Raw genomic sequence first — 23,483 nt, 5'->3', positions numbered from 1 at the left:
TATGAGTCAGAGTTACAGACACTCCCCAAAGATTATAAATTCTGACATCCTCCCAAATTGTGAGTTGAGTTCAGTCCAGTTATGAAAAGGATGTAGTTATAGGAGAAGAGAGGAGTCTCTTCCTCCCACCCATGAGGGGATGGGAGGGAAGAGGAGTAGGCCTGAGTCAGGGCTCTGGCTATGAGAGGAAAGAAGAATACCACAGGCCTGAGCTGGGCATCAGGCTTGGTGCAGGGCAGTGATCTGTAATGAATAACCTCCAGCTATGAAGAGTGCCTGTTTCTCTGTAATGATGTTTGTTTGTGAATGGTGCTCTAAAGTGCTGGAACTGTATGGATGGAAGGGAGCATACACTGGTGTATTTTATAATGGTAGCAGTACTAAGCCTTAAGTGGGCATAGGATACCCTGAAGGTTGGGGTGGTTGTCCAAAGACACCCCCCCTTCCTCATTGGGTTAGCCCCCAGTTATGTACTCACTTTGTATTGTCCTTCCCAGGGTCTCCCTTCCAGAGCGTGCTGCTGTATTGTGTAAAGTTCCAAAGGCCAGGGTGTGCAGCGCACAGCAAAGATGAAAGAGCAGGTCTTGCAATAAAATCCTTTATTTTTCAAACATCTGGTGGGACAGCAGCAAACTTCAACGCGTTTCGTTCAAAAGAACTTTTTGAAAAAGTTCTTTTGAACGAAACGCGTTGAAGTTTGCTGCTGTCCCACACCAGATGTTTGAAAAATAAAGGATTTTATTGCAAGACCTGCTCTTTCATCTTTGCTGTGCGCTGCACACCCTGGCCTTTGGATCTCTGTAATGATGAGCTGCCTATAATAAAACATCAGAAAAGACAATGCTGTCTGTAACTGTCTCTGTTGTATGGAGGAGTGTCAGTAGGGGCCCATACTCTGAACAACCACAAAGGATCCCTGCTGGCTGGAGGCGCTGCACCCACTGAAGAACTAGGTAACCTGTCCCTCCTGTCCTGTTTCTCCCCACACCAACGCGGAGCAGTCAGCCCTCCTGTTACCAACAGGTATGCACCACCACACAGCGTAGCAGGAAAAGGCATACCCACCCCTATCTCACTTAGGGGCGGGGGTAGATGGGCTACCTATGTATGTATGTATATATATCTTGATCTATACAGCACCATCTATGTACATAGCGCTTCACAGCAATAATACATGTGACATAATAATATTTTTTTTTAAAACGGAAGGTTCAGGGCTCTACGGATTTCCAAAGAATTTATTATATCAAATAAACAACGTTTCAACCATCAAAATGTGGTCTTTCACTTGAGAAAGACCACATTTTGATGGTTGAAATGTTGTGTATTTGTTATAATAAATTCTTTGAAATCCGTAGAGCCCTGAACCTTCCGTTTTTTTGCTGACTTTGGAGATTTTCATTGACAGGGACTCCCCTGGATCAGGAGCACCGGTAACAGCAAGTATCAGTTATAGTTCTCAGTTCATGGTGTGCAGCATTAATCCTGTATTTTACATAATAATATAACACGTGTCGCCCTGTTTCCCCCCTCTCTGGAAACATGTTGCTGCTAATACTGATATCTTGGTGCGTGCATACCTGTGAGGGTCCAGGAGAGCTGCGAGTCCGCGATGGGGTGGGGACCAGGACAGGCTTACGGTGATCCTTACAGTATGTTCTTTCCATGGTGATACAGCGCCTCCAGACACGGCAGGCTACAGCAAGGCTGCAGGCAGTGTCTACCATGACAGTTCTTTCTCTCCAATACCTCTGGCTAATAGACCACAACTCAGCCAAGGGTATATAAATGAGGTCTTTATTTGTAGCAACCACTGCAGATGGTAAACAGCATTGCATATAGTAGAGAAGGGGTCTCGGATCCCTGGATGGTGCTGGTCAGCAGTTAAAGGTTGAGGCCTTGTGCCTGTGCCTCGTGCCATGCACAGATCTTGCTCTCCCAGCAACAGGAGGGTGGAGGAGAACTTGACACACGTTTCTCTCCCCAGGAGTGGTGGAGGACTCACACCTCCTCTCCCTAGGAGGGATGGAGGGGAACTCACTCCTATAATTTGGAACATCCTCCCTAATGCAAAAGGGAATGGGGGGTCATTTTATGTGGCATAATCCTGTGGGGATCATTTTATGTGGCATAATCATGTGGGGATCATTTTTATGTGGCGTAATCATGTGGGGATCATTTTTATATTCATGCTTCTGTTGTGGCTCTCGGAAAAATATGTTGTCCAAATAAAAAAAAAAAAAAAAAAAGGCTCTTCCACCGAAAGGTTGCAGACCCATGACCTAGTTAGATCCTAATCCTAATCTAAGGGTATAGGATCTAATTCAAAGCTCTCAGGCCGGGCTGGACAGCTGGATGACTGATGGGATAAACTGTTAGGCTACTCGGGTGTCATCTTCACACCCTTATAATGTGAGGCTGTTCATCATCACTGGTAGTAGAATTATCACTAACAACAATTTAGATCCAGAGACGTCATTATAGCTAAAATCAGACTCTGATCCCGAGGGATTCATCAAACCTCAGACCTCCACTGTAGAAAATTTTCTGAAGCAAACTAAGAAAATACGTCAAACAAAAATTAAACAGATCAGTAGTGGGACACAACAGCTCAGCTGTGAAGCCTATTATCGTAGTCACCCAAACCAAATATATGAAACAAAATAAAGAAGTTTAAAAGATAATAAATAAATTAAACGATAAAAGAAACAACAGAGACAGAACAGAACAAACAGACGGATTGTTCTTATGATAACAGCCATTTCTGTGTTACATCCTACCATCCAGTTTCGCTATTTGCCTGAGTTAGGATACACAGATTTTACCTGCCGGTTGAAATATTCTAACAGATGTCAGTTTGTAGGTGCAGGAGAAGGGCCCTTTCCTCCGTAGTTTTGTACATGAAAACCCTTTTTGCTGCCATGCTGCCTGGTTATATTTCAATGCAAAAAAAAAAACTGCAGGCTGTTCCAGAATTTAGGGGGTGACAGAAGTAAAAATAAGCTTCTGATGGAGCCACAAAGAAAAATATCAAAAAGAACAGACTCAAAACGGCTTTTGTTTCCCTTTCCAAGTGCTATGGTTATGATAAATAGTCTTTCCATGTCACAATCCTTTTCATGAAATGCTGGTAGGAGCCAGCAGAGGTTTATTTTTTGTTTTAGCACTTTTCCTCTGTCAGGCAATTAAAGCACTGGATGGTGACTGGGGAGATTAGGGTGCATGGTTATAGGGGCTAGTTATCAGCATATACACTGTCACGCAAAATGTTAAAGTAATAACATTTGTACCATTTATGTTTTCCGTCTACCACAGAAGCACATTTGAAATAAAGAAAGGCAATTGTGTCTCGTTTGTGAATGATATGCCACAAGTATGATCATTTCAGCATTTGTGTCACTACATTTGCTTTGCCAGCCACAATTTGTTTAGAACCATTAGCTAAAGGCCATGGTGCAGCTATTCCTTTTGCTTGCAGTAATACATTGTAACAATAACACTATCAATATTTTATTCTTGTATAGCACTGGCAATGAGTCAATGACCCTGAAGAACTTATGATCTCATTACTTGTGCTCTGCACATTAAAAGTTATGTTAAAAATAACATTTCTTTAATGTATTATATTTAATATGTTGTTAATTACAGATGGCTATTTTCTAATGTCACCAGCTGCAAAACTGGGACAAAACAGTGGAAAAGAAGTCACTATTATATATATATATATATGCAAATACAACTGTATGCTCATCTGCATGTCTTAGGCAGGTCTGCAACCCCGCCTTTCCCCATCATCACCCAGCATACAGCACTTCCACTGCAGCAAGGGATTCTGGGAAATGACATGCAAATGAGCACACAGTGTCACTTTTTGCCTCAAAAACCATTTTTAACATGGTTCCCTATAGGCTATGGTATGCACCTTAACCCTGGCTGTGCTCAAAGCTGTGACCATGCAGCAAGCTTAAGCCTATAGGGAACCATGTTAAAAATGGTTTTTGAGGCAAAAAGTGACACTGTGTGCTCATTTGCATGTCATTTCCCAGAATCCCTTGCTGCAGTGGAAGTGCTGTATGCTGGGTGATGATGGGGAAAGGCGGGGTTGCAGACCTGCCTAAGACATGCAGATGAGCATACAGTTGTATTTGCATATTTGCTTTCCTGTGGAGGGTTTTTGTCACTTTTTTTACTCACCATAACTTAACTCAGTATTATGGTATAGCCTATCCCATAGCCTCTCATGCATACCCAGTTAAAATCAACCCCTCACTGATGAGACCCATCAAGGTCGAAACAGCTGTCTGTGGGTGGTTTTCTGGGTATGCACCTTAACCCTGGCTGTGCTCAAAGCTGTGACCATGCAGCAAGCTTAAGCCTATAGGGAACCATGTTAAAATGTTTTTTGAGGCAAAAAGTGACACTGTGTGCTCATTTGCATGTCATTTCCCAGAATCCCTTGCTGCAGTGGAAGTGCTGTATGCTGGGTGATGATGGGGAAAGGCGGGGTTGCAGACCTGCCTAAGACATGCAGATGAGCATACAGTTGTATTTGCATATTTGCTTTCCTGTGGAGGGTTTTTGTCACTTTTTTTACTCACCATAACTTAACTCAGTATTATGGTATATATATATATATATATATATATATATATATATATATATATTTTTTTTTTTGTTTTGTTTTTGTTTAATTAAAAGTAATGAGGGCTTTAAATCGGGTTAATTCTTTTGCACTGGCCGTGCTCCTAATTTGCTGGCAGACTATAGTAAATAGATTGCAATATTCCATTGGATTATTGGCTAAATTCTTGCTTCTGAATTGATCTCTTAAAATGTAACATATGTTAAAAATGCACCATTGTTGCTATCCACAATGAGAAAGTAATTAAACACTTAAAAAAATATGTTTATTTACCTCTCTTGACATTTGGGTCTACTAAATATAAACAAATAGCTGATGATGATTAGAATCTGTAATGAACGACACTTTCACTAGTGTTTTAGTGTGTACATTTTGGGGGTTTCTAGAACTCAATTAATTTGGGATTTTTTTTAATTATGGAGAGAAAAAATAAGAAGGAACATTTTTTTGTAAAAAATGTACCTTTCCAAAAATGTAGGCTTTTCACAAACATTTGTGGGTTGTCTTTTTGTTAGCAATCTCAAAAGTTTGCATTGTTATAAAACAAACAACAACAGAAACATTATCTTGGGGAGGGATTTGAGGGTTTCTGATTAAAATTTTGCTTGGATTTTAATATTTCTTTCGAAGTTTGACCCAAACTTCCAAATGAAGCTTTAAGTTTCACAAAGTTTGGATTTTGAACCCACCGATCTGCCCATCCTTAATAATGTGACCACCCCCACGGTTAGCACTTGGTGGACTGATTCTGTATGATTTCTCCCCAGTTCTCATCCCAAAGGCCAAAGGGTTTTCTCACTTTCTGCTTCTGTCTTTTATAAAATTATTTGTCTTCTGCCCTTCAACCCAGCCTCCCCAAACCTGAGAATACACATTACAAATGGCCTTGCTGCTTTACAATTGTGATGAAGAAGCTGACACCACAGTGTGCACTGTAGGAAATGCAATCAGAAGAGTTGTGTTTGAAACAAAAGCTATAGCTGCAATATGAGCAGTTTTACCTAAGCTCTATGTAGGGTCCACTAGCAAATTTGAATCATTCAGACTGTGACAAATGTGTTAATCTCTTATTTAACAGTTATGTTACAGATTGTTGCTGCGCCTGCCAAAAATATTACTTGTGACCCACTGCAAGCTACTCTCCTATGTAGGGATTGACAATGGAAGGAATGGATGGAGTTGTAAAGCAACATTTCAGAAGGAACTAGGTGAAGACATCAAGAAACAATGTTTTTGTGTTCCGTCTCATGTGCTATAATTATGATTAATAGATAGCTCCCTACCCCCGGTCACACCTCGTGTATTGTTATATTAACTGAACCAGGAATTATATGCTGCTTTAATGCAATGTCTGAATAGATTTACATGCACATATTAGATGCATATTCTATGTATATATGCATTTGTGTGACTACGGCTGCGTCTCCGCTGGCGCTGAGCGTGCTGAGCGCGTGGTGCTTGCTGCTTTTATGTCTATATGTGGAAGTTCCCGCTCACGCGGTGCGTGCTCACGCACGCTCACCCAAGCTTGGCGCTTGAGTAAACAAAAAAAAATGACTTTCAAGCGCGCTCAACTTTCCCACAACTTTCCCCTGTCGGCGCTTGCGAAATAGGCAGGACACCCAGCCTCATGCTTAGAAAGTTGGTGACGGCAGCGCTCTCAAGCATGAGCGCGGTCATCGCCAGCGGGGACGCAGCCTAAAGCTTTCCTAAATTAACCCTACTTGTTTACAATCTTTATATCTGAAAGGCCAGCATGATGGTGTACTATTGTAAAGCAGTCTTTATTTTGCTGTAAGTGTTTTATATATCTCTACAGTGATTTTAGAAATCCAATTTTTCTACCCATCCTTTGTTAAATAATTTTTCAAAACTTTAATAAACGACTGGTTACATTCCTGGAATGTTTTTTTCTTTTTTTTTCTTTTTTTATCATTTACATTCACTTAAAAATACACTATTATTAGAATCAGAAATGGTTATTCTCTATCAACAAAGAGAAAGCAACAGGAAACACATACAATATCTTTTCCCTCCGATCACATTGGTGCCAGCAATTAAAACCAGCTGGCCTAAGGAAAATCTTCATCAAAAGCTGTACATAGGAAAGGGCCTGCAAGCTGTATTCTTTATGTCAGCAGCAAGTCAAGAATGAGCTCCGGCAGCTGTGCTGCAGTGCACTTGTGTGTCTTTTTTTTATGAAAGCAGAGAGCAAGCCAAAACAGAAAGGGATTGAGAGAGAGTGACTCAAAATGTTGAGTAAATGTCACTGAATTCAGTGTCAGAAAACAGAGATCATGTGCATGTACAAAATGAAACAATAGTGCTGGATTTTTGTGTGGTGCCTTAGCTCTATCGGCAATCGAAAGATATTCACAAGTGCACTTTCTGAACCCGAGGGAGACCAGCAGCTCATCACACGGGCACATACTGTGCAAGTACAAACGTGTGTGCTTGCTAATTCCGTGATTATTCCTAAAGGTTGGTCTGCTTGAGGTTTCCATGAGGAGAGAAACTCTGCACTATTGGGACAAAGTGAGCTATGGGGGTTATTCTTTGAACTGCGATAGTGCCGATTGGGGCAGTATCGCAAATAATTTCTCCAATTGACTTTACTAGGACATTACCTGCAACAGTGACATAGCTGAATATCCCCTGCTGTGTCAAACCTGAATTCACTTTAACTGTAACCCCCTCTATTCCACATGGTGAAAAGCAGGATAAAAGCCATTAACAATACATTAACTTACATTCACTTGATAGGGTAGCTCCATGTAACGGGTAATACGATGTATTATGTATTAATATCTAACAACTTCAAGTGACTGTTTACTTGTATCCTATGAAAACATTGAATATTTTCCCTTTGGGGGGGGGGGGCGGTTTGTTTGAAATAATCCACCAGCTACATCTGTGTTATCTATTTATATCTGTATATCTGCTTATCTGTTTATCTGTTAGACTAGCGGTGCGCAAACTGGGGGTCGCAAGATTTTTTTGGGATGGCGCGGGCAGTTGCAGAGGTCCCGCGCTCTTCCCCAAGGCATTTAAATTTAATGCCGGGGGATCGCGCGAGGCCTCTGCAACCTCTACTTACCGAGGTTCAGCCAGCTCCAGGACACGTATCCATGGCAACGCGCCGTCAAATGACGCAACTGGGTCAAGTGACATCACGGGTTACCCGGTAACGTAACGTCAAATGACGCCACGGGTCACGTGACATCACACGACCCCGCGGCATCATTTGACGCCGCGCAAGGTAAGGAGGGGGGGCGCACCAAGGAGGAGAGCAGGCACTGGGTGGCGCAGCAGAAAAAGTTTGCGCGCCCCTGTGTAAGACTAATGAAGGTATCGTCATTACTTTGCAAACACAAAAGCGACAGGTTACCTGTAGATCTGTGGATTGATAAACATCCTTATCCTCAGAAGAAACTAAAATAAAGATTGATAAACCCCTAAAGGAATTTAAAAATAACTGCACTTTTCAGATTTTAATAAGGGTTAGCTACATTTAACATCTAAAATATGCCACTGTCCTTAGTTCACTTTGGTCCTAGGAGGGACAGTCACTTTGAATGTAAGTTAGCACATTGTTAGCTGTGTGTTGCTCTGTTACTTAACATACTAAATATGGACCTAGGAAACACATTTTGACTGAGCTTCTCTTTGCATTAATGTATGAAGATATTTTGCACATCTTTGACCCTCCCTGCCTGCTTTTTGGGGAGTGTTTACAAAGAACCATAGCAATAGTTAGTGAGAGAACACAGCGTGTCCATTATATCATTAAATGCATCACGTTTGTTGTATGCAGCCATCACTGTTTTCCCTTTTATGGCAAAAATTTCCAACCAGCGTGAGCTGGCATTAATCTCTTTGCAAACAGACCAGGGGGACGTGTAATCCTTTGCACTTGACCTCTCATATTGAAGATATTCATTTTTTTGTTTGTTTTAGTAATAATGCTTTTTGTAACATAGTAACCATAATGAGTTACAAGCATCCTAACCCAAAGATGATACAATAATTTAAAGCAATTTTTTTTATATCATGGCATAAGGTAAATGGGCAAAACAAGACTTATCAAAACTCACACAAAAAATGACGCACTCACAAAAAAATTCCATTGTAGGCTGATAAATGCAAACACACACATTTGCCACAACAACTAGCCTAGGCCAATATCACTTCAAAAAGGTAGACGAATAAGTTTTTTTTAGAAACATACATATGGATATCTTATTCTATCTCAGTCTCAGGCAAAAGTTTTGACCACAATTTAAATGAAGTCCAAAAATATACCAATTAAAAATGAAATAATAATAATTTATATTGGTGTGTATATATAAAATATATATATATAAAACTGAAAACATTGTTTGTTTGCTGTGCTTCAGGGCAATCTGATTGGTCCATTGGTCGGTCACTCAGCCTCTGGTCAATCTGATTGGTCTGTGGCCCGGCCCCGCCCCCGCATGCCTCTCATTGGCCTGCGTGGTTCTATGACCTCACATACCCAACTGCCACACTCTCACCCGCCGCCGACACAGCTACGCAAGGGGGACAGGGGGGACGGACTAAGACGCACAACCACCCGGCCACTCTCCTCTTCTCCTCCTCACCCCGCAGCCTGGTGACAAGGGTGAGGGGGGAACGTGACTGTCGCCTCTGCAGACTCCTCCGTCGCAGGCTCCGTTTTGGGGGAAAGCCTCCAGTTTCACTCAGGAGGGGGGGGTGGAAGGAACGCATGCTGCTTCTCCTCACCACCCGTGGGCCCCGTTCTCTCTGCCCTCCCCTCAGCGGGGACCGCCGGGAGCGCAGGGGAGGGGTGGAGAGGGGGGAATGAACACGCGCAGTGGACAGGGGGTGTGTGTGAATCTTGCTACAGCACCAGACTCCCCCCGCACATGCGCAGTACTGCAAGGAGGTCCTGGGCATTGCGCCTCTGGTATCAGGCATGCGCCAGGAGTGCACAATGCTCCCGTTACCTAGCGGCCCATCTCCCCGGAGGATGTACACAGTGCGGCCTAGCCCGGGCGGTTCTGGCGAGAAGTCATTGCGGAGTGGCCATGCAGTTTCCCCTGATTCACACGGCGTTCCCCGGCTGGTCCCCACACCTGTGAAGGCCCGCTCCTCCACCCACCGCGAGGGCCGGTACCGGGTGCTGCTGCGGGAGAGCGGGGAGATCTTCACGGTGCCCGGCTGCAGCCAGCACATGAAGGTGGGAGAGCTGGCCGAGGTGCTGGAGCTGGTGGCGGGGATCCCCATCCACCTGCAGAGGCTTCTGGAGGAGGGCTGATGGATGTCCCGCAGTGCGTGGTGAGGGGGAAGTGCGGCTTCCACTCCGTCAATACAGAATGTCCGTCCCGAATCTTGGGTGGCCCCCCCCAACCACCCACCCAAGATTCACCCCCCCCACCCACCAAATATTCACCACCCCACCCCCCACCCACCCAATATTCACCCCCCCACACACCCACCCAAGATTCACCCCCCACACCCACCCAAGATTAGATTCACCCCCCCACTCACCCAAGATTCACCACCCCACCCACCCAAGATTCACCACCCCACCAAACAATTATTAGGGATTTACATCCCGGGCAACGCTGGGTCTCTCAGCTAGTATATATGCTGCAGTGGCTCACAAGTGATATTCTTTATTGGATATATATATATATATATATATATATATATATATATATATATATATATATATATATATATATCACTTGTGAGCCACTGCAGCAAGGGATTCTGGGAAATTACATGCAAATGGTGACAAAATGTGTCACCTTGTGCCTGAAATCCATTTTTACATGGAACCCTTATAAGCAAATACTCTGCTATTCACATAGCTTTTAAGCACAGCATGGGTGGGGTTAGATGCAAAGCCAGTCAAACCACTCACAGACATAAAATAAAACATTGTAGAGGAAATTGTTTACTCATTGACTTTTAGGCCCATATTTACTAAGCAGTCTTCTGTCATAAGACACGTTCCAGTGCTGAAAGACACCTTACAGCTCATTGATTTATGGCAGAAGGCTGATTAGCAAAGATGCATGTATGTATAATTGTATTTATATACTGTAGCACCAACAGTGTACGCCGCGTTTTACAAAATTACAATAATAGTACAAACAATTGGGAAAATAGCCGCAATTTAACAAAAATATAAGGCAAAGGGAGGTCCTGCCCCAATGAGCTTACAGTCTAAGTGGTAAATTAAGAGACTTACAGTTACAGTAGAAGTTAAAGTGCATTAATTTAAAGTGCAGTCATGAAGATCAAGTGCATCTGGAGTCGGTAGCATTGGCATAGATAATTTAATGAGATTCTTATTTTAAGAGGGGTTTTTGAACGTGGAAAGTGAAGGTGATGAATATTGAGTGGAAGAGAGCTCGTGAGTAGAGAGCTATTGAGTAGGTAGAGGTTAGTCAAAAAGGTTTGACACGAGAGGGCTGTAAAGGTAAAAACTGCATAGATGAGACATCCTTGGTTCGCGCGTAAGAGACAAGTAGCCATATGCTATATATACCACCCCAAACGCACCTTGATACAACAAATGGAGAAACATCTGTGCACAAAACCGTGCACACCTGGGAGACCTGAGAAATATACTAATTTAGATAAGCAAGGTATATTTAAATGACTTACATTAGCATATGTCCCAGGCATCTCCTTTTGGCAAAACGTTTGTCATGCAATCTAATTTGGGGGAAAAAAAAACATTTTTTAAATTTTGCAAATGCATTTCAGACAGTTTTGCACATCTGTATTATGGAAGAGAGGGGTGAGGCAGGGAGGCCAGATAAGGGTTTTTTTTTTTGCAATACGAGAGTACAAGAGCATGCTTTAGTGTTTTAGTAGTTAAGGAACAGAGGAAGGGGCGGATCTTTTCAATGTTGTGGAGGAAGAAATGGCAAGCTTAGTAACAGTTTATGTGAGTGGAGAAAATGAGGTAGGAGTCGAATGCAATGTATAGAACTAGATGTAATTTGTTATTATATAAATCGTGATGCCTGTCCAGATTCACTCCATTAGGCTTTTGTTTCTTGAGTGCCATCATTCTAGATATAGCAGGGTTCATTGAACCTCAGAATCTTAAAAGCCTTCTTCATGAGTTGAATCCTTTCCAACTCCACCCAACTCCCTGCAGTACCGAAAAGTTTTAGCCTGAGTTAGTGGAGAAGAAAAAAGTCCTCCAACGCGTGGAATCAAGTCGTCATCCCCCATGTATGGATAGGGAGAAAAGAACAGAAAAACAAAAACAAATACAAAAGACAGCAGTATAATGTGTGTATAAAGAATATAGCACAAATGCATATTCTTTAAAACATTCACTTACATGTGACTAATTCACACTAGGAAGAAACTCCTCCACACTATCCACAACGATGTCTTCAAAAAAGTAGCTTCCCTGGCTTGTATACAGCTTAGTTGAGCCTCCCGTTGGTGTCCTTCACTTAGGAAGATCAGATACTGCACTACAGCTTTAAATAGCTACACAAAGCAAACAGTTTTAAACAGCTACACAAAGCAAACAGTTTTAAACAGCTACACAAAGCAAAAAGCTTTAAACAGCTACCCAGAGCTAACAGCTTTATACAGCTACACAGAAGATGCAGCACTGCCACACAGATCCGTGCATTATATACAGCACGATCACTCTCCTACCCTGCCTGAGTCCACCCTCTGCACAGCTACACAGTGAGGTGCAGCCATTACACCTACCCCTGCGCCACGTCCCCACAGCAAGGGCTACCAAGGGCCATGCCACCAGACATCCGTCAGGACACCGGTCAGAGCCACGGGTACCTGTAAGTACAGGTATCACTACGCTGACTGCTGCAGGGCACCGACTGGCACCATCTGAGACAGTCGTCCATCGTTGATGCATGTAATAGACCACACGCCACACGCACTAGCTAAAGGCCTACATACACCTACAGCATGGCAGAACTCAGAACCTCACCAGACACCACGCAGGAGAGTGACAATTCAGACGCTGAGACCACTACAAAACTGCAGCAGACGCAAGAAGGCGCCAGACCTAAGAGGACAGTTACCCTTACACGAAAGGCCCGTGAGAAATATTAAGCTGACATTGACACGCACCGTGACAAGTTAGAAAAGGCTTGGAAAAAACTGGACTTGAAATGCGTAATATTGCAGCATTGGCAATTATGAAAAGAAGCTCGAGCAGACAATAACTCTATTAAGGTCTAACCACTCATGCTACCGAGCGCTGTCAGAGACATACATCACCTACTTGACCAGGACTAATACCGGGGAAAGCCTGCAAGAGCGAGACTTACAGAAAAATATTGATATGACACGTGACAGCCATGTGCGGACTGCTATCACAGAAGCTGAGAGTAGGAGAAAGGACCTTGCACGGGAGACCGCATCACAACGCTCCAGTGCATCGAGCCATTCATCAAGGTCAGTTAAATCAGAGCGGCCTAACGCATCTAGCGCAAGCACAAGCGCTACCAAGGCGCAAACTATCTCTGAGGCCGCTCGCGCAAGGATCGCATACGTTCAGAAAGAGGCAGCCATGAGACTAGAAAGGAGCCGCATAGAAGAGGAGGAGCAGTGGGCCTCTGCCACCACCGCTGCAGCCACTGCCACCGCTGTGCGTAAGAAGACTGAGTTGGATGTGAACCTAAAGGCCCTAAATAAAGAGAGGGAAGTCTCCGCCGCCGTAGCCCAAGCTGAAGTCTTAGAAGCAGCCGCACGACAGGATGTCGGGGAGCTATCGTACAGTCGGATAACCTCAGAGGATCCAGCCCAATGCACTGAAGACTATGTGAGGAGCCTCCCCAGTGTAAACACCAGTGCACCATCTCAACACGATGAGGAGGACATCATAGATGCCGATTACTCGCAAAATCCACATGGAGAAGATGCTGTTTCTTCAAAGGCACACACTACCTGGGACAGCCACAGGCGCAACAGTGATCCACACTCTCGCCCGCATATGGATGCAAAACAGGCTCGCAATCCAGGTATGCCCACACGGAGAAACACATCTCCTCACACTAGCCAGCAGTTATCGCACGTCTACACCAAGGAACAGGCAACTGCAAGGTCCCTCCCAGCAATCAGCTTTGCGCCAACCACACACTCCACACATAGGTCAATGATGCACGACTGACCCCACTCGACGTACAATCCAACGCTGCAAACACTGCAAACATAGATGGCAGACAGGGCATGTGAAGTGGCTCAGGGCAGCAAACATAAACTGCCCCCAAATAGGTCTTGACCTAGTATGGGAAAGGCTAGAGGAGTGCTATGGTAGCCCTGAAGCAGTCGAAGATGCACTCTTCAAGAGAGTCGACAACTTCCCCAGAATTACGGCCAAAGACTATTCGAAGTTACGGGAGCTCTGAGATCTGCTGCAGGAATTGAAGTCTTCAAGAGCAGACCAATTTCTATCAGGTCAACGTCTTAGACTCCTCTCGTGGAGTTGAAACCCATCTTGGAGAAGCTACCTTATAACCTCCAAGAAAGATGGACTTTGCAAGGTTCGAAATACAAAAAGGAGAAGCAAGTCGCCTTCCCCCTTCTCATTCTTCTTGAGCTTCATTCGCGAAGCAGCCAGAACAAAAAATGATCCCAGCTTCATCCTAGGTACACCAACTGCACCCAGTGCAAGCAACCTAAAGAATGAAGGACCGGTGACAAAATACGGTAGCACCAGAACTCCTATCTCGGTCCACAGGACCGATGTGTCTCCTAAAACATCCACAAGTCCCAATCATTATACTGCTCCAAGCAGGGAAACAGGGGACCCAAACAGGGAATGCCCCATACACAAGAAGCCACCCCCACTTAACAAGTGTAATGGGTTTAGGATGAATCTCTTTACTCAAACCAAAATGTAAGGATACCATCAAGCAAAAGAAAATAAGATTTATTGGGAAATGAAACCAACAATGGCCCCAGTTGAGGAACATTTTGCAGGAACACTGGTCAATCCTCATGACCCTGACCTTAAATCAGTTTTGGGTGAAAGAGCCGATCTTACCAGTAGACGATCCCCACATTTTAGCGATAGGCTGGTTCACAGTCATTATATCCCTCATGTTAATCCTACTGTAACTTTTTGTCCACATTTGATAAAAAGGATCTTTCAAATGCAGTGGCTGTACAGCCTGCCGATTTATGCGGCAAACAGATTCCTTTTTTTTTTTAATAGTGCTAGGATTTGACAGTTCAAAATATATAATTTCTTGAATTGTCGGTCAAAGGTTTTTTTTTTACTATTTGACGTGCCCGTGCAATTTATATACATGGGTATGACGACTAGGGACGTTCGTTTTAGAGTACGAAAACACTGCTGTAATATCAAATTTGCTCAAAGGGATATTGACTCTTCCAAAAAAATCTCATCGGTGGCCAGACATTTTCTGCAGAAACATGCGGTGGACAACACGACACTCTGCATTTGCCATTGACCGTTTGTCTTTGGTCATAAACGGAGATTTCGAAAGAATCCTTTTGCAGAGAGAGTGTTGTTGGATTGTCCAACTACTGTAGGTTCCATGATGCCTAATGGTATGAATGATTATTTGGGATTTGCCATGTTTCTGAAGAAAAGGTAGGTGACTATACAGGCTTTGTGATGTGCATTAAATATGAAGAAATTAATTTTAATGTTGTATATATTTGTATTATCATTAGCAATGCTATACCCCTGTGTATTTTCTGTTGTCCCTTTTATTTTAATCTTTTAACTTCTTTTTTCTTATGTTTTGATGGCCATTAATCCAGATATATATCCTATCCACTATATACATCATCTGCTCAGCTACAGCTGCAGCGGCCGTTATTCGAATAAATCACGGAGCCAATGTCGTGTGCTCTGCTGTATTCCATGCGGTATTAACTCTGCATTCCCGCCGCCGCTCACACCGCATTCACGTCGCCAGGCACCCGCGGTTGATCTTTTTAATTTAATGGTTTCGGGTTTCTTTGGGTGGAATTCTTCGCGTATCCACCAGGTGGCAGACATGAATGAATTGTAATGTGTACAGTTCTGTCTGTGCTACTGTGTCAATTTGCAGGTGTGTAAAACCAGATAATGTAAAAACCAAGTCTACCACAGTGGTCCATTGTGATTTGACCTTGAAGACTTTATCAAATTTAGGTGCTTTATAATGAAAACTTATAAAACTCAAAGCTGTGGGCTTTTTTCTACATTCCTACAGTATCCTTGCACAATTGTTGACTGGACTGGACATAATGTGCACACCGCACATGTATAAAAAACCTGACTAGTTATGCATTTTTAATATGTTCTGCAAATAATGCTACAGCAGATAACATGGCGACTGTAGCCGAAATATATGATTTTTTCATTTCGAACTTTGATTTTTACACGTTTTCACCTGATGTTCGTGGTTGGAAGCGTTCGATAAGAAAACCTTAAGTAGCGATCAGTGTTTTTTTCACATTGCCTCTCCTGCCAGAGATACAAGCGGGTATTGGGGTGTTGTCCCTGATTTTTACAGTATGTTTGATCATGGCAATTTCAAAAGAAGAAAGGTCGGGTTTAATCCATATAAGATTTGTCAATCTCAATCCAGCAATGTAACAGCGCCGGCAACAGCGCCAGCACCAGTCCCGACTTAAAATAACAGTCCGGCTGTCGGTGAAAACCTGGTGAACGGCAATCCTTGCTACCTGTCCCCGCCAGAAAACCTGCAAAATTGCTAGCCTGAGCCTGATTTAACGTACAGGTACCAGCAAGCTTGCATGTACCAAATAGATTTCCAGCTTCATCAGATGTCAACTACAGGTGTAGCAGGCCAGCTGTCACCTGTCAACTATAATGAAGACTACAGGGGTGACAGTGGCTCATCACCACTCGTTTGGCAAAGTCTATAATGAAGGTAAATATAATGTTCTACAGTATACTTTATTACACTATACAGTACAGTATTAAGTTTAAAGCTGTAGTTCAAGCTGCTGTATTTAAAAATAATATTCTTTTTTAAAAACAATACTGTACTGTACCGTACTGTATGTGCATTATGCATACAGACAAATGACTCCTCCCCCTTGAGAAAGCGCGTGGTGACGCGTGAAATGTACGTCGGGGTACGCCGTGACGTCATCACGTTGACGCATGCGCGGCTTGTGACTTTGAGGAACGGCAACTCCTATTTGCTCACGGAGTTTATAGGCTGCCCTATGGATAACAGGTTGTATAGCACATAATCAACTGGTTGATGTACACATTCTGTGGGGTTTTGCCACTGCGTACCTCGTGGTGAGCGCATCTATATTGCATTGCCCTACAGACACCCACGACTGGGATCACATTGAGGCTATCCACTCCTTATGTATGCGGAGGGATAATTGACCATATCTAAGTGGGTACGGTGATTATTTACTACACACTGCCTACACACTAGCTATCCACTTCGTCTGATGTACTAATATATTTGCCAGTTGTATTCAGGGTGCTCACAACCCAGCAGCCTTTGATATAGCTTTTTGATGAAATACTAAGCTTTATCCTTTGGTCTAATTATTTGACCATTCCTGTACCGTTACCTCACACATTAGGGGATTTTATTTATGCACTTGTGGTGCATTTTTATTGTGTTTCGTCGAATTTTATAGCATTACCATTAAAGTCTTTATTATTTTCATTTGAGTGTGACCTTTTAGCTTTAAAGCCTATGTGTTGGATGTGGCTTATATCTAGCTATTTATCAGTTGACAATATACCCATGTGTCATCTATTTCGAGTGCAACTATAGGGGGCTGTTTATGGTCTTCTGATTATATGTCTGTTTCTGTTTAGTTATAGTAAGCTGCAGAACTGTCCGTTCTCCTGTAATCAATCGCTTTGAGCAGGGTTATTTAATTAAATTCAATTCAATTCTTGCACAATTATTGAAAATGTAGTCCTGCAATATGATTGTAGATACAATTGGTGGACAGCTAGAGAGAGGGCGTGGCTCAAGAGCCAGAGCCTATCAGAAGTTTGTTCTCATTGTACAAACACACATGTACTGTACTGTAGGATATTGCTTGAACTGCTGCAATGACTTGACGCATGTGCAATACCGGAAATAATAGCATAATTTTTTCCCCCCAGAAAATAAACTTTGACATCAAGTGGAAAAAGGCAAAAGGAGGGATGGATGGAAAGAAAAGATGGACCTCTAATATCGCTTTTTTTAAACGTTGCTTGCGCATTGCGAATCTAATTTAAAAATCCAAGTAGGCAAAAATTTAGTGACAGTGCAATTTTTATTGATTAGGATAGAATAATTGTGAGCTTTATAATAGAAACCTTATACAGTATGCTGCTGTTTTCATATTCAATACTTTTTTACATTGTACTGTAATCATCACTACTGTTTGACATTGCATTTTGCAATATAATTACAATACACTTGCATGTTTAATTAAATTCTAAGAAACCCCAAAAATAAAAATGTATTCTATATTTGTTGTTTATTATTCAATACTTTCAACTTTAGCTAGGCTTATTCTTCTTTTCAAACTGTTTTAATTTTATGCGCATGCGTGTATGTCTCATTGGAACCTATTTGAAACGCATATGCGTGTCATCACATTTAGACGCATGTGTGTATGTCTCATTGGAACCTTGTTGAAACGCATATGCGTGTCATCACATTAAGGCGCATGCGTGTATGTGAATTTTTGTTTGGGGGTGGGGATGTTTCAATGATTCTCATGAATTTAAAGAAGGAACAATTTTATTTGTACAGGATAATCATGGCAAAATGAATAATACAAAAATACAATAGGTCGCCTCTTCTTCCACATTTACAATCTTGACTTTATCTTCTTCGTAATGGCTGTAGTTCTTTTGTCATTGAGAGAGGGGGGGGGTTGTGTAAATTACTGACGGTTGCTACAGTATACACACAGTACAATACTTTTACACATGCCCCCCCCCCTTCCTGCACTGCTGCAGCTCTGAAAAAAAAAGAAAAAATTAGTGCAGTAAAGTGCATTTAAGGCATTGCGTATATCACTATATTGGACTATACAGTAACTACTGTCAAAATATATACTGTACAGTATCACTGTATAACTACAGTATACTGTACAGTATATTCTGGAACTCTATACTGTATACAGTATACAGTAACTACCATATAACTATAACAAGTTAGGGATTGGAGCACTGTGTCTTACCTGTCAAAAAGAAGAAGATCAATCTTTTGCACCGCAGAGTTGTCAGGTGAGATGGGGGGTCCCAGCAGAGCTCTGGAAGATTACACTAAGCCACAAAGCCTCCAATTACAAATTAATGGCTTTGGGCGGGGGTGTCGATAAGCAGTAGAAATACTTTAGCCTTTTGTGTGTGTGGGGGGGGGGGGAGAGGGCTGTATGCAGGATTATTAGTTCAAAGAAATCTTTTGAACGGGTTATCATAATGTTTTGAACCCCACACCCCCAAATACAAATTATAGTATGCCACCTACCTCATAAAGTACAATATACATGACTAGTGAAGAATTAAAAAGCTAGTGATTGATTCTAAGAATAGCAAATATTGTTATGCAAGCCCATATCGAGAAACAAAACAAAAAAAGGGTCTATTTTTTTTTTCAGACTTGAAATTCACATTGAATGAGAAGTCATTCTCGCCAAAGCCCCATATGCGTTTCAACAAGGTTCCAACGAGACACACACACGCATGCGCCTAAATGTGATGACACGTATATGAGTTTCAACAAGATTTTCCAATGAGACATACACACGCATGCGCCTAAGGCATGACACGCATATGCGTTTCAACAAGGTTCCAATGAGACATATGTACAGTACACGCATGCGCATAAAATAAAAACAGTATGAAAAGAAGAGCAAGCCTAGCAAAAGTATTGATTAATAAAAAAAACATATAGAAATGTGATGACACGCATATGCGTTACAACATGGTTCCATTTAGACATAATGTACATGCATGAGTGGAAAAAATATTTTACATTCGGAAGAAGAAGTGACAATGTATTACTTCTTTTCCCTTTATTATCCTGTATACTTTATGTGTCATCATATTTTTAATCTGTGTATGGCTAAGGAGCCTCAGAAAGGTCTTCTTTCCCATGTACACTATACAGTATGAACTCGTAACGTTAATCTTCAAATTACAATTACACACACACTTGCTGAACTGTACAGCAATAAAAGACAGGTTGAATTGCTATTAGATTTTTAAGACAACAACTCGCGATTGCCCACTTTAGTTTCTCGATATTGCAGCCCCCGCTAAAATGCAATTTTCTGCACCTGATAGAAACCCGAGTCAACACGTGTCTAAGGCGGTACGGTTGGAAAACATCACGCGCCATGACATGGGTATTCCGATGTATACACCGCGTGAAGTTTTCGAATAACGGCCCTGCAGCTGTATACTGCAACATGGAGGATCCACACGTGGGGAGATTAGATATGTGTGCTTGATGCTGTTTATCCCAAATTTGATCATGAGGCAAGAGCTGGCTAGTCCTCTATAAATGGATTCAGCTGCTGTCTCCCTCTGCAATGTGACCAGCGGCTGCTGGTTGATAAATATTATTTTATATCTATATATTTTCTATATTTAGTAGGATAGCAATCAGTGTATGTATTTATATATATATATATATATATATATATATATATATATAATCAAAAAATAAATAGATGATACCGTTCTGTGGCTAACGAAATGCTTTTATTTGTGCGAGCTTTCGAGATACACTGATCTCTTCTTCCGGCGATGTTACAATGAATGAAGCAAGGATTACTTAAAAACAGTGTCTCTTGGAATGTTATCTGTGCTGGTCCTTCCCCCGGTGTGGATGTGTTTTATGGCTAGAGGTGTCAAAGGGTAACTGAAATCAAGTGAAGAAAGAGTGTGTATGTGTATCAGTGTGAATAAAAATGAATGGAGAGCCCACAGTATAAACAGTGCTCTACACAAGGTGTGTGTGGAGTGAGAGGGATATAAATGGTGTGGGTGGGTGTGGAAATGTGAGAGTTTGTAGCACAACTAAAAGTGTGTGTGGATACTATGTGGTCCCTATTGGTGTATAGGGATGGAAAAATAAGGAGTATTAGTATGTGTGAGAGACAGCTGTGTGTGCATACATATAGCACAGTATGTACAGACATGGCCTTTAGCGCTCATGGGAAGAGAGTTCGCTAGTGTCAGTAATGACTCATAAAATTTCGATCTCTGTTTAGGCCACTGCTAAGTGTCCCGAACAGTTGCATAAATTTGTATTCATGCAACCGTCTCTCTTTCGGGGTTTTAAGATTACCTTTGAGTATGGCAACCCTCAGATCGTTCATCTTATGGCCAGAGTCAGAGAAATGTTCGCCAACAGGACTGTCTCTTGTTCCGCGTGTGATGCTGTGGCGATGCAGGCTCATTCTCTTGTTTAGCCCCTGTCCTGTCTCACCTATGTAGTAGGTATATATATTAAGCATTCAATAGGTTAAAATGTTTCAAGATGTTTTTCAGTTTGAAAGTTCAGAGGGCAACTTAAAACCAGACATTTTAGAGATAAGATAAGTTCAATTTTAGACAGATGTTTGCTGAGGGCAATAACAGCTTGGTACTCAAAAACAAGAATATTTAGTGAGCAAAAGGGGGTTAGTTAAGATAAGCAATTTATATCTCTTTGTCCTGAGCGTATAAGAAGGGAGCAATGTATAACATAAAATTACTACCTTCGACCTTCTAACATCTTAAGATGCTTGTTACATCGAATAGAAGCATCTAATAATCTACCTTCTGATGCTTTAAACTGAGCTGAAGCATCTAATATGCTTGCTACATGACAGCTGATTGAAGAAAGAATAATAAAGAATGCTGATTTTTTTAACTGGAACCTGATTATTGATTATTATATCGAGTGGAGGCTTTTCTAACACTGGTTAGCTGGGATCTTTTGTGCATGTTCGGATCAACGTGGCTGTGTTTTCGGGCAGCTCGGCGGACGGCGATCCTGCTTGGCGCAGCTGTCTAGCACTCAGTAATGACTTCAGACGGAGGATCAGTTGTTTGATGGATGCTGTACATCAGCGTTGACACGCTACACTAGCCCTGCTCTGTGATTGGAGGATATCCTTTGGCGCGAAGTGACGTCATCTCAAATATCCCCTTTAAAAATCTTAACTGTTCCCGGTTATCCTATCACTCTGGGAAGAAGCCCAGTGGGGCAAAACGCGTCAAATGGGTCAGACCCGGACCTCCTCTCTTTGATATGGACACTCTACTCTCTACTACTAAGGATTTATTTTTGTGCTGAACAAGCACTAACCCTTCATTCAGGAAGCGATTTCATATGCACCTGGGATACTTGATGAAGTATTGCTTTACTTATATAGCTACTTAGGTCATATGTGGATGCTCTATACAGGACATTATACCCTATTCACCCATTTTGGGATTTACACCAAGAGACGTGTACACTCATTATCCTGTGAGCCCTCTCCCTTATGTTCTCTGCATTTCATATAGTTGCAACCTTTAGACCTTTATGGCATGTGTATATCCGGACATTTGTAGATGCTATAATCCACTAAGATACAGATTTTTGATTGTTTGCAGGAATTTTTAAGGGTTAGTGTTTTCTATTGGTCAGTTTGCAGTGAAACACCATCAGCCTCAGCTGACGACTTGGAACTGGTAGATCCTGAAAAAGATACAGAGATAAGACCTCAAGTATTAATTTTGTTCATGAACAAAGTGCCCAGAAACACGTTAAGATCACATTGATTTCATCGCTTCTCAAGGTGGACAACCCTCCTGCGAGCAATGGCACATCTCAAACTCATAGCCATTTCTTTCTGCCAAACGCTTGGTGGTGAAGTAGCCAGTTGTCACGGATGGCATCTATGCAAAGGTTGCACACTGTCGACTAAATCACAAAGGTAACAAAGACTTTTCTCTGACACGTTCAGAAAGAAACGTATGCAGAAGAGATCAGTTGCAGAAACTTTAACTCAAAGGACATGTACAAACACCAGTGGAGGCAGGTGCAGCACTTTGCCAACACATTCTGGGAGCGTTAGAGGCGTGAGTATCTCGTTACACTCCAGGAATGCCACATATGGCAATTTGCCAAACAAGACATCCAAGAAGAAGACATTGTCTTGCTAAAAGATAAACAGGTAGCTCGGAATGAGTGGCCTATGGGTCTCATCATTAAGACCATCCCAAGCGCGGATTAAAGGGTCCGCAAGGTCGAAGTATGAATTACCAAACAAGGAACTGCGAAAAACTTTGTTAGGTCTATTCAAGAGACTATCCTTCTAATGTCTAAATTGGATTCCAGCAAGTAAGAATCGGTTACCTATTCTATGGACTCCTAAAGATATTGTGGAGCACACATTCATCCTGGGCTGGTGTACCAACTCGGCATCCCTTGCCAAAGCGGATCTTGGAGCCAGTGGTACCGGCTGGCACCACGTTGTTATGTGAACATGGACTTGATACATTGTTATTGTATTTTATATGTTCAACATTTTAGGTTAGATATAGTGGTATCTACTGATACCAGACGGGGAGTGTCCTGGAACAGGATTGTTTATTTCTGTGTATCTTCCCTGCTCTCAGACTGCCAGCTCTCCCCAGCTAAGTTGCATGTTTCCCTGTTCCAAGCAGCCAGTGCTCCTGTGTATATTGCAACATTATTGTTACAAATAGTACCCTTTACACAAGCCATTCGCCAGTTGCCATGGTAATCCCAATACTCATAGTTGAGATTGGTTTTGCCCTCTCCCCCTGCCCGTCTCTGGTATAGTTATGCCACTTGGCTTGTTTTTTCTTACAGATACTTTA

Source organism: Ascaphus truei, chromosome 1, assembly GCF_040206685.1.
Source record: "Ascaphus truei isolate aAscTru1 chromosome 1, aAscTru1.hap1, whole genome shotgun sequence".
Classification (NCBI taxonomy): domain Eukaryota; kingdom Metazoa; phylum Chordata; class Amphibia; order Anura; family Ascaphidae; genus Ascaphus; species Ascaphus truei.
Note: the sequence above shows the minus strand (reverse complement) of the source record.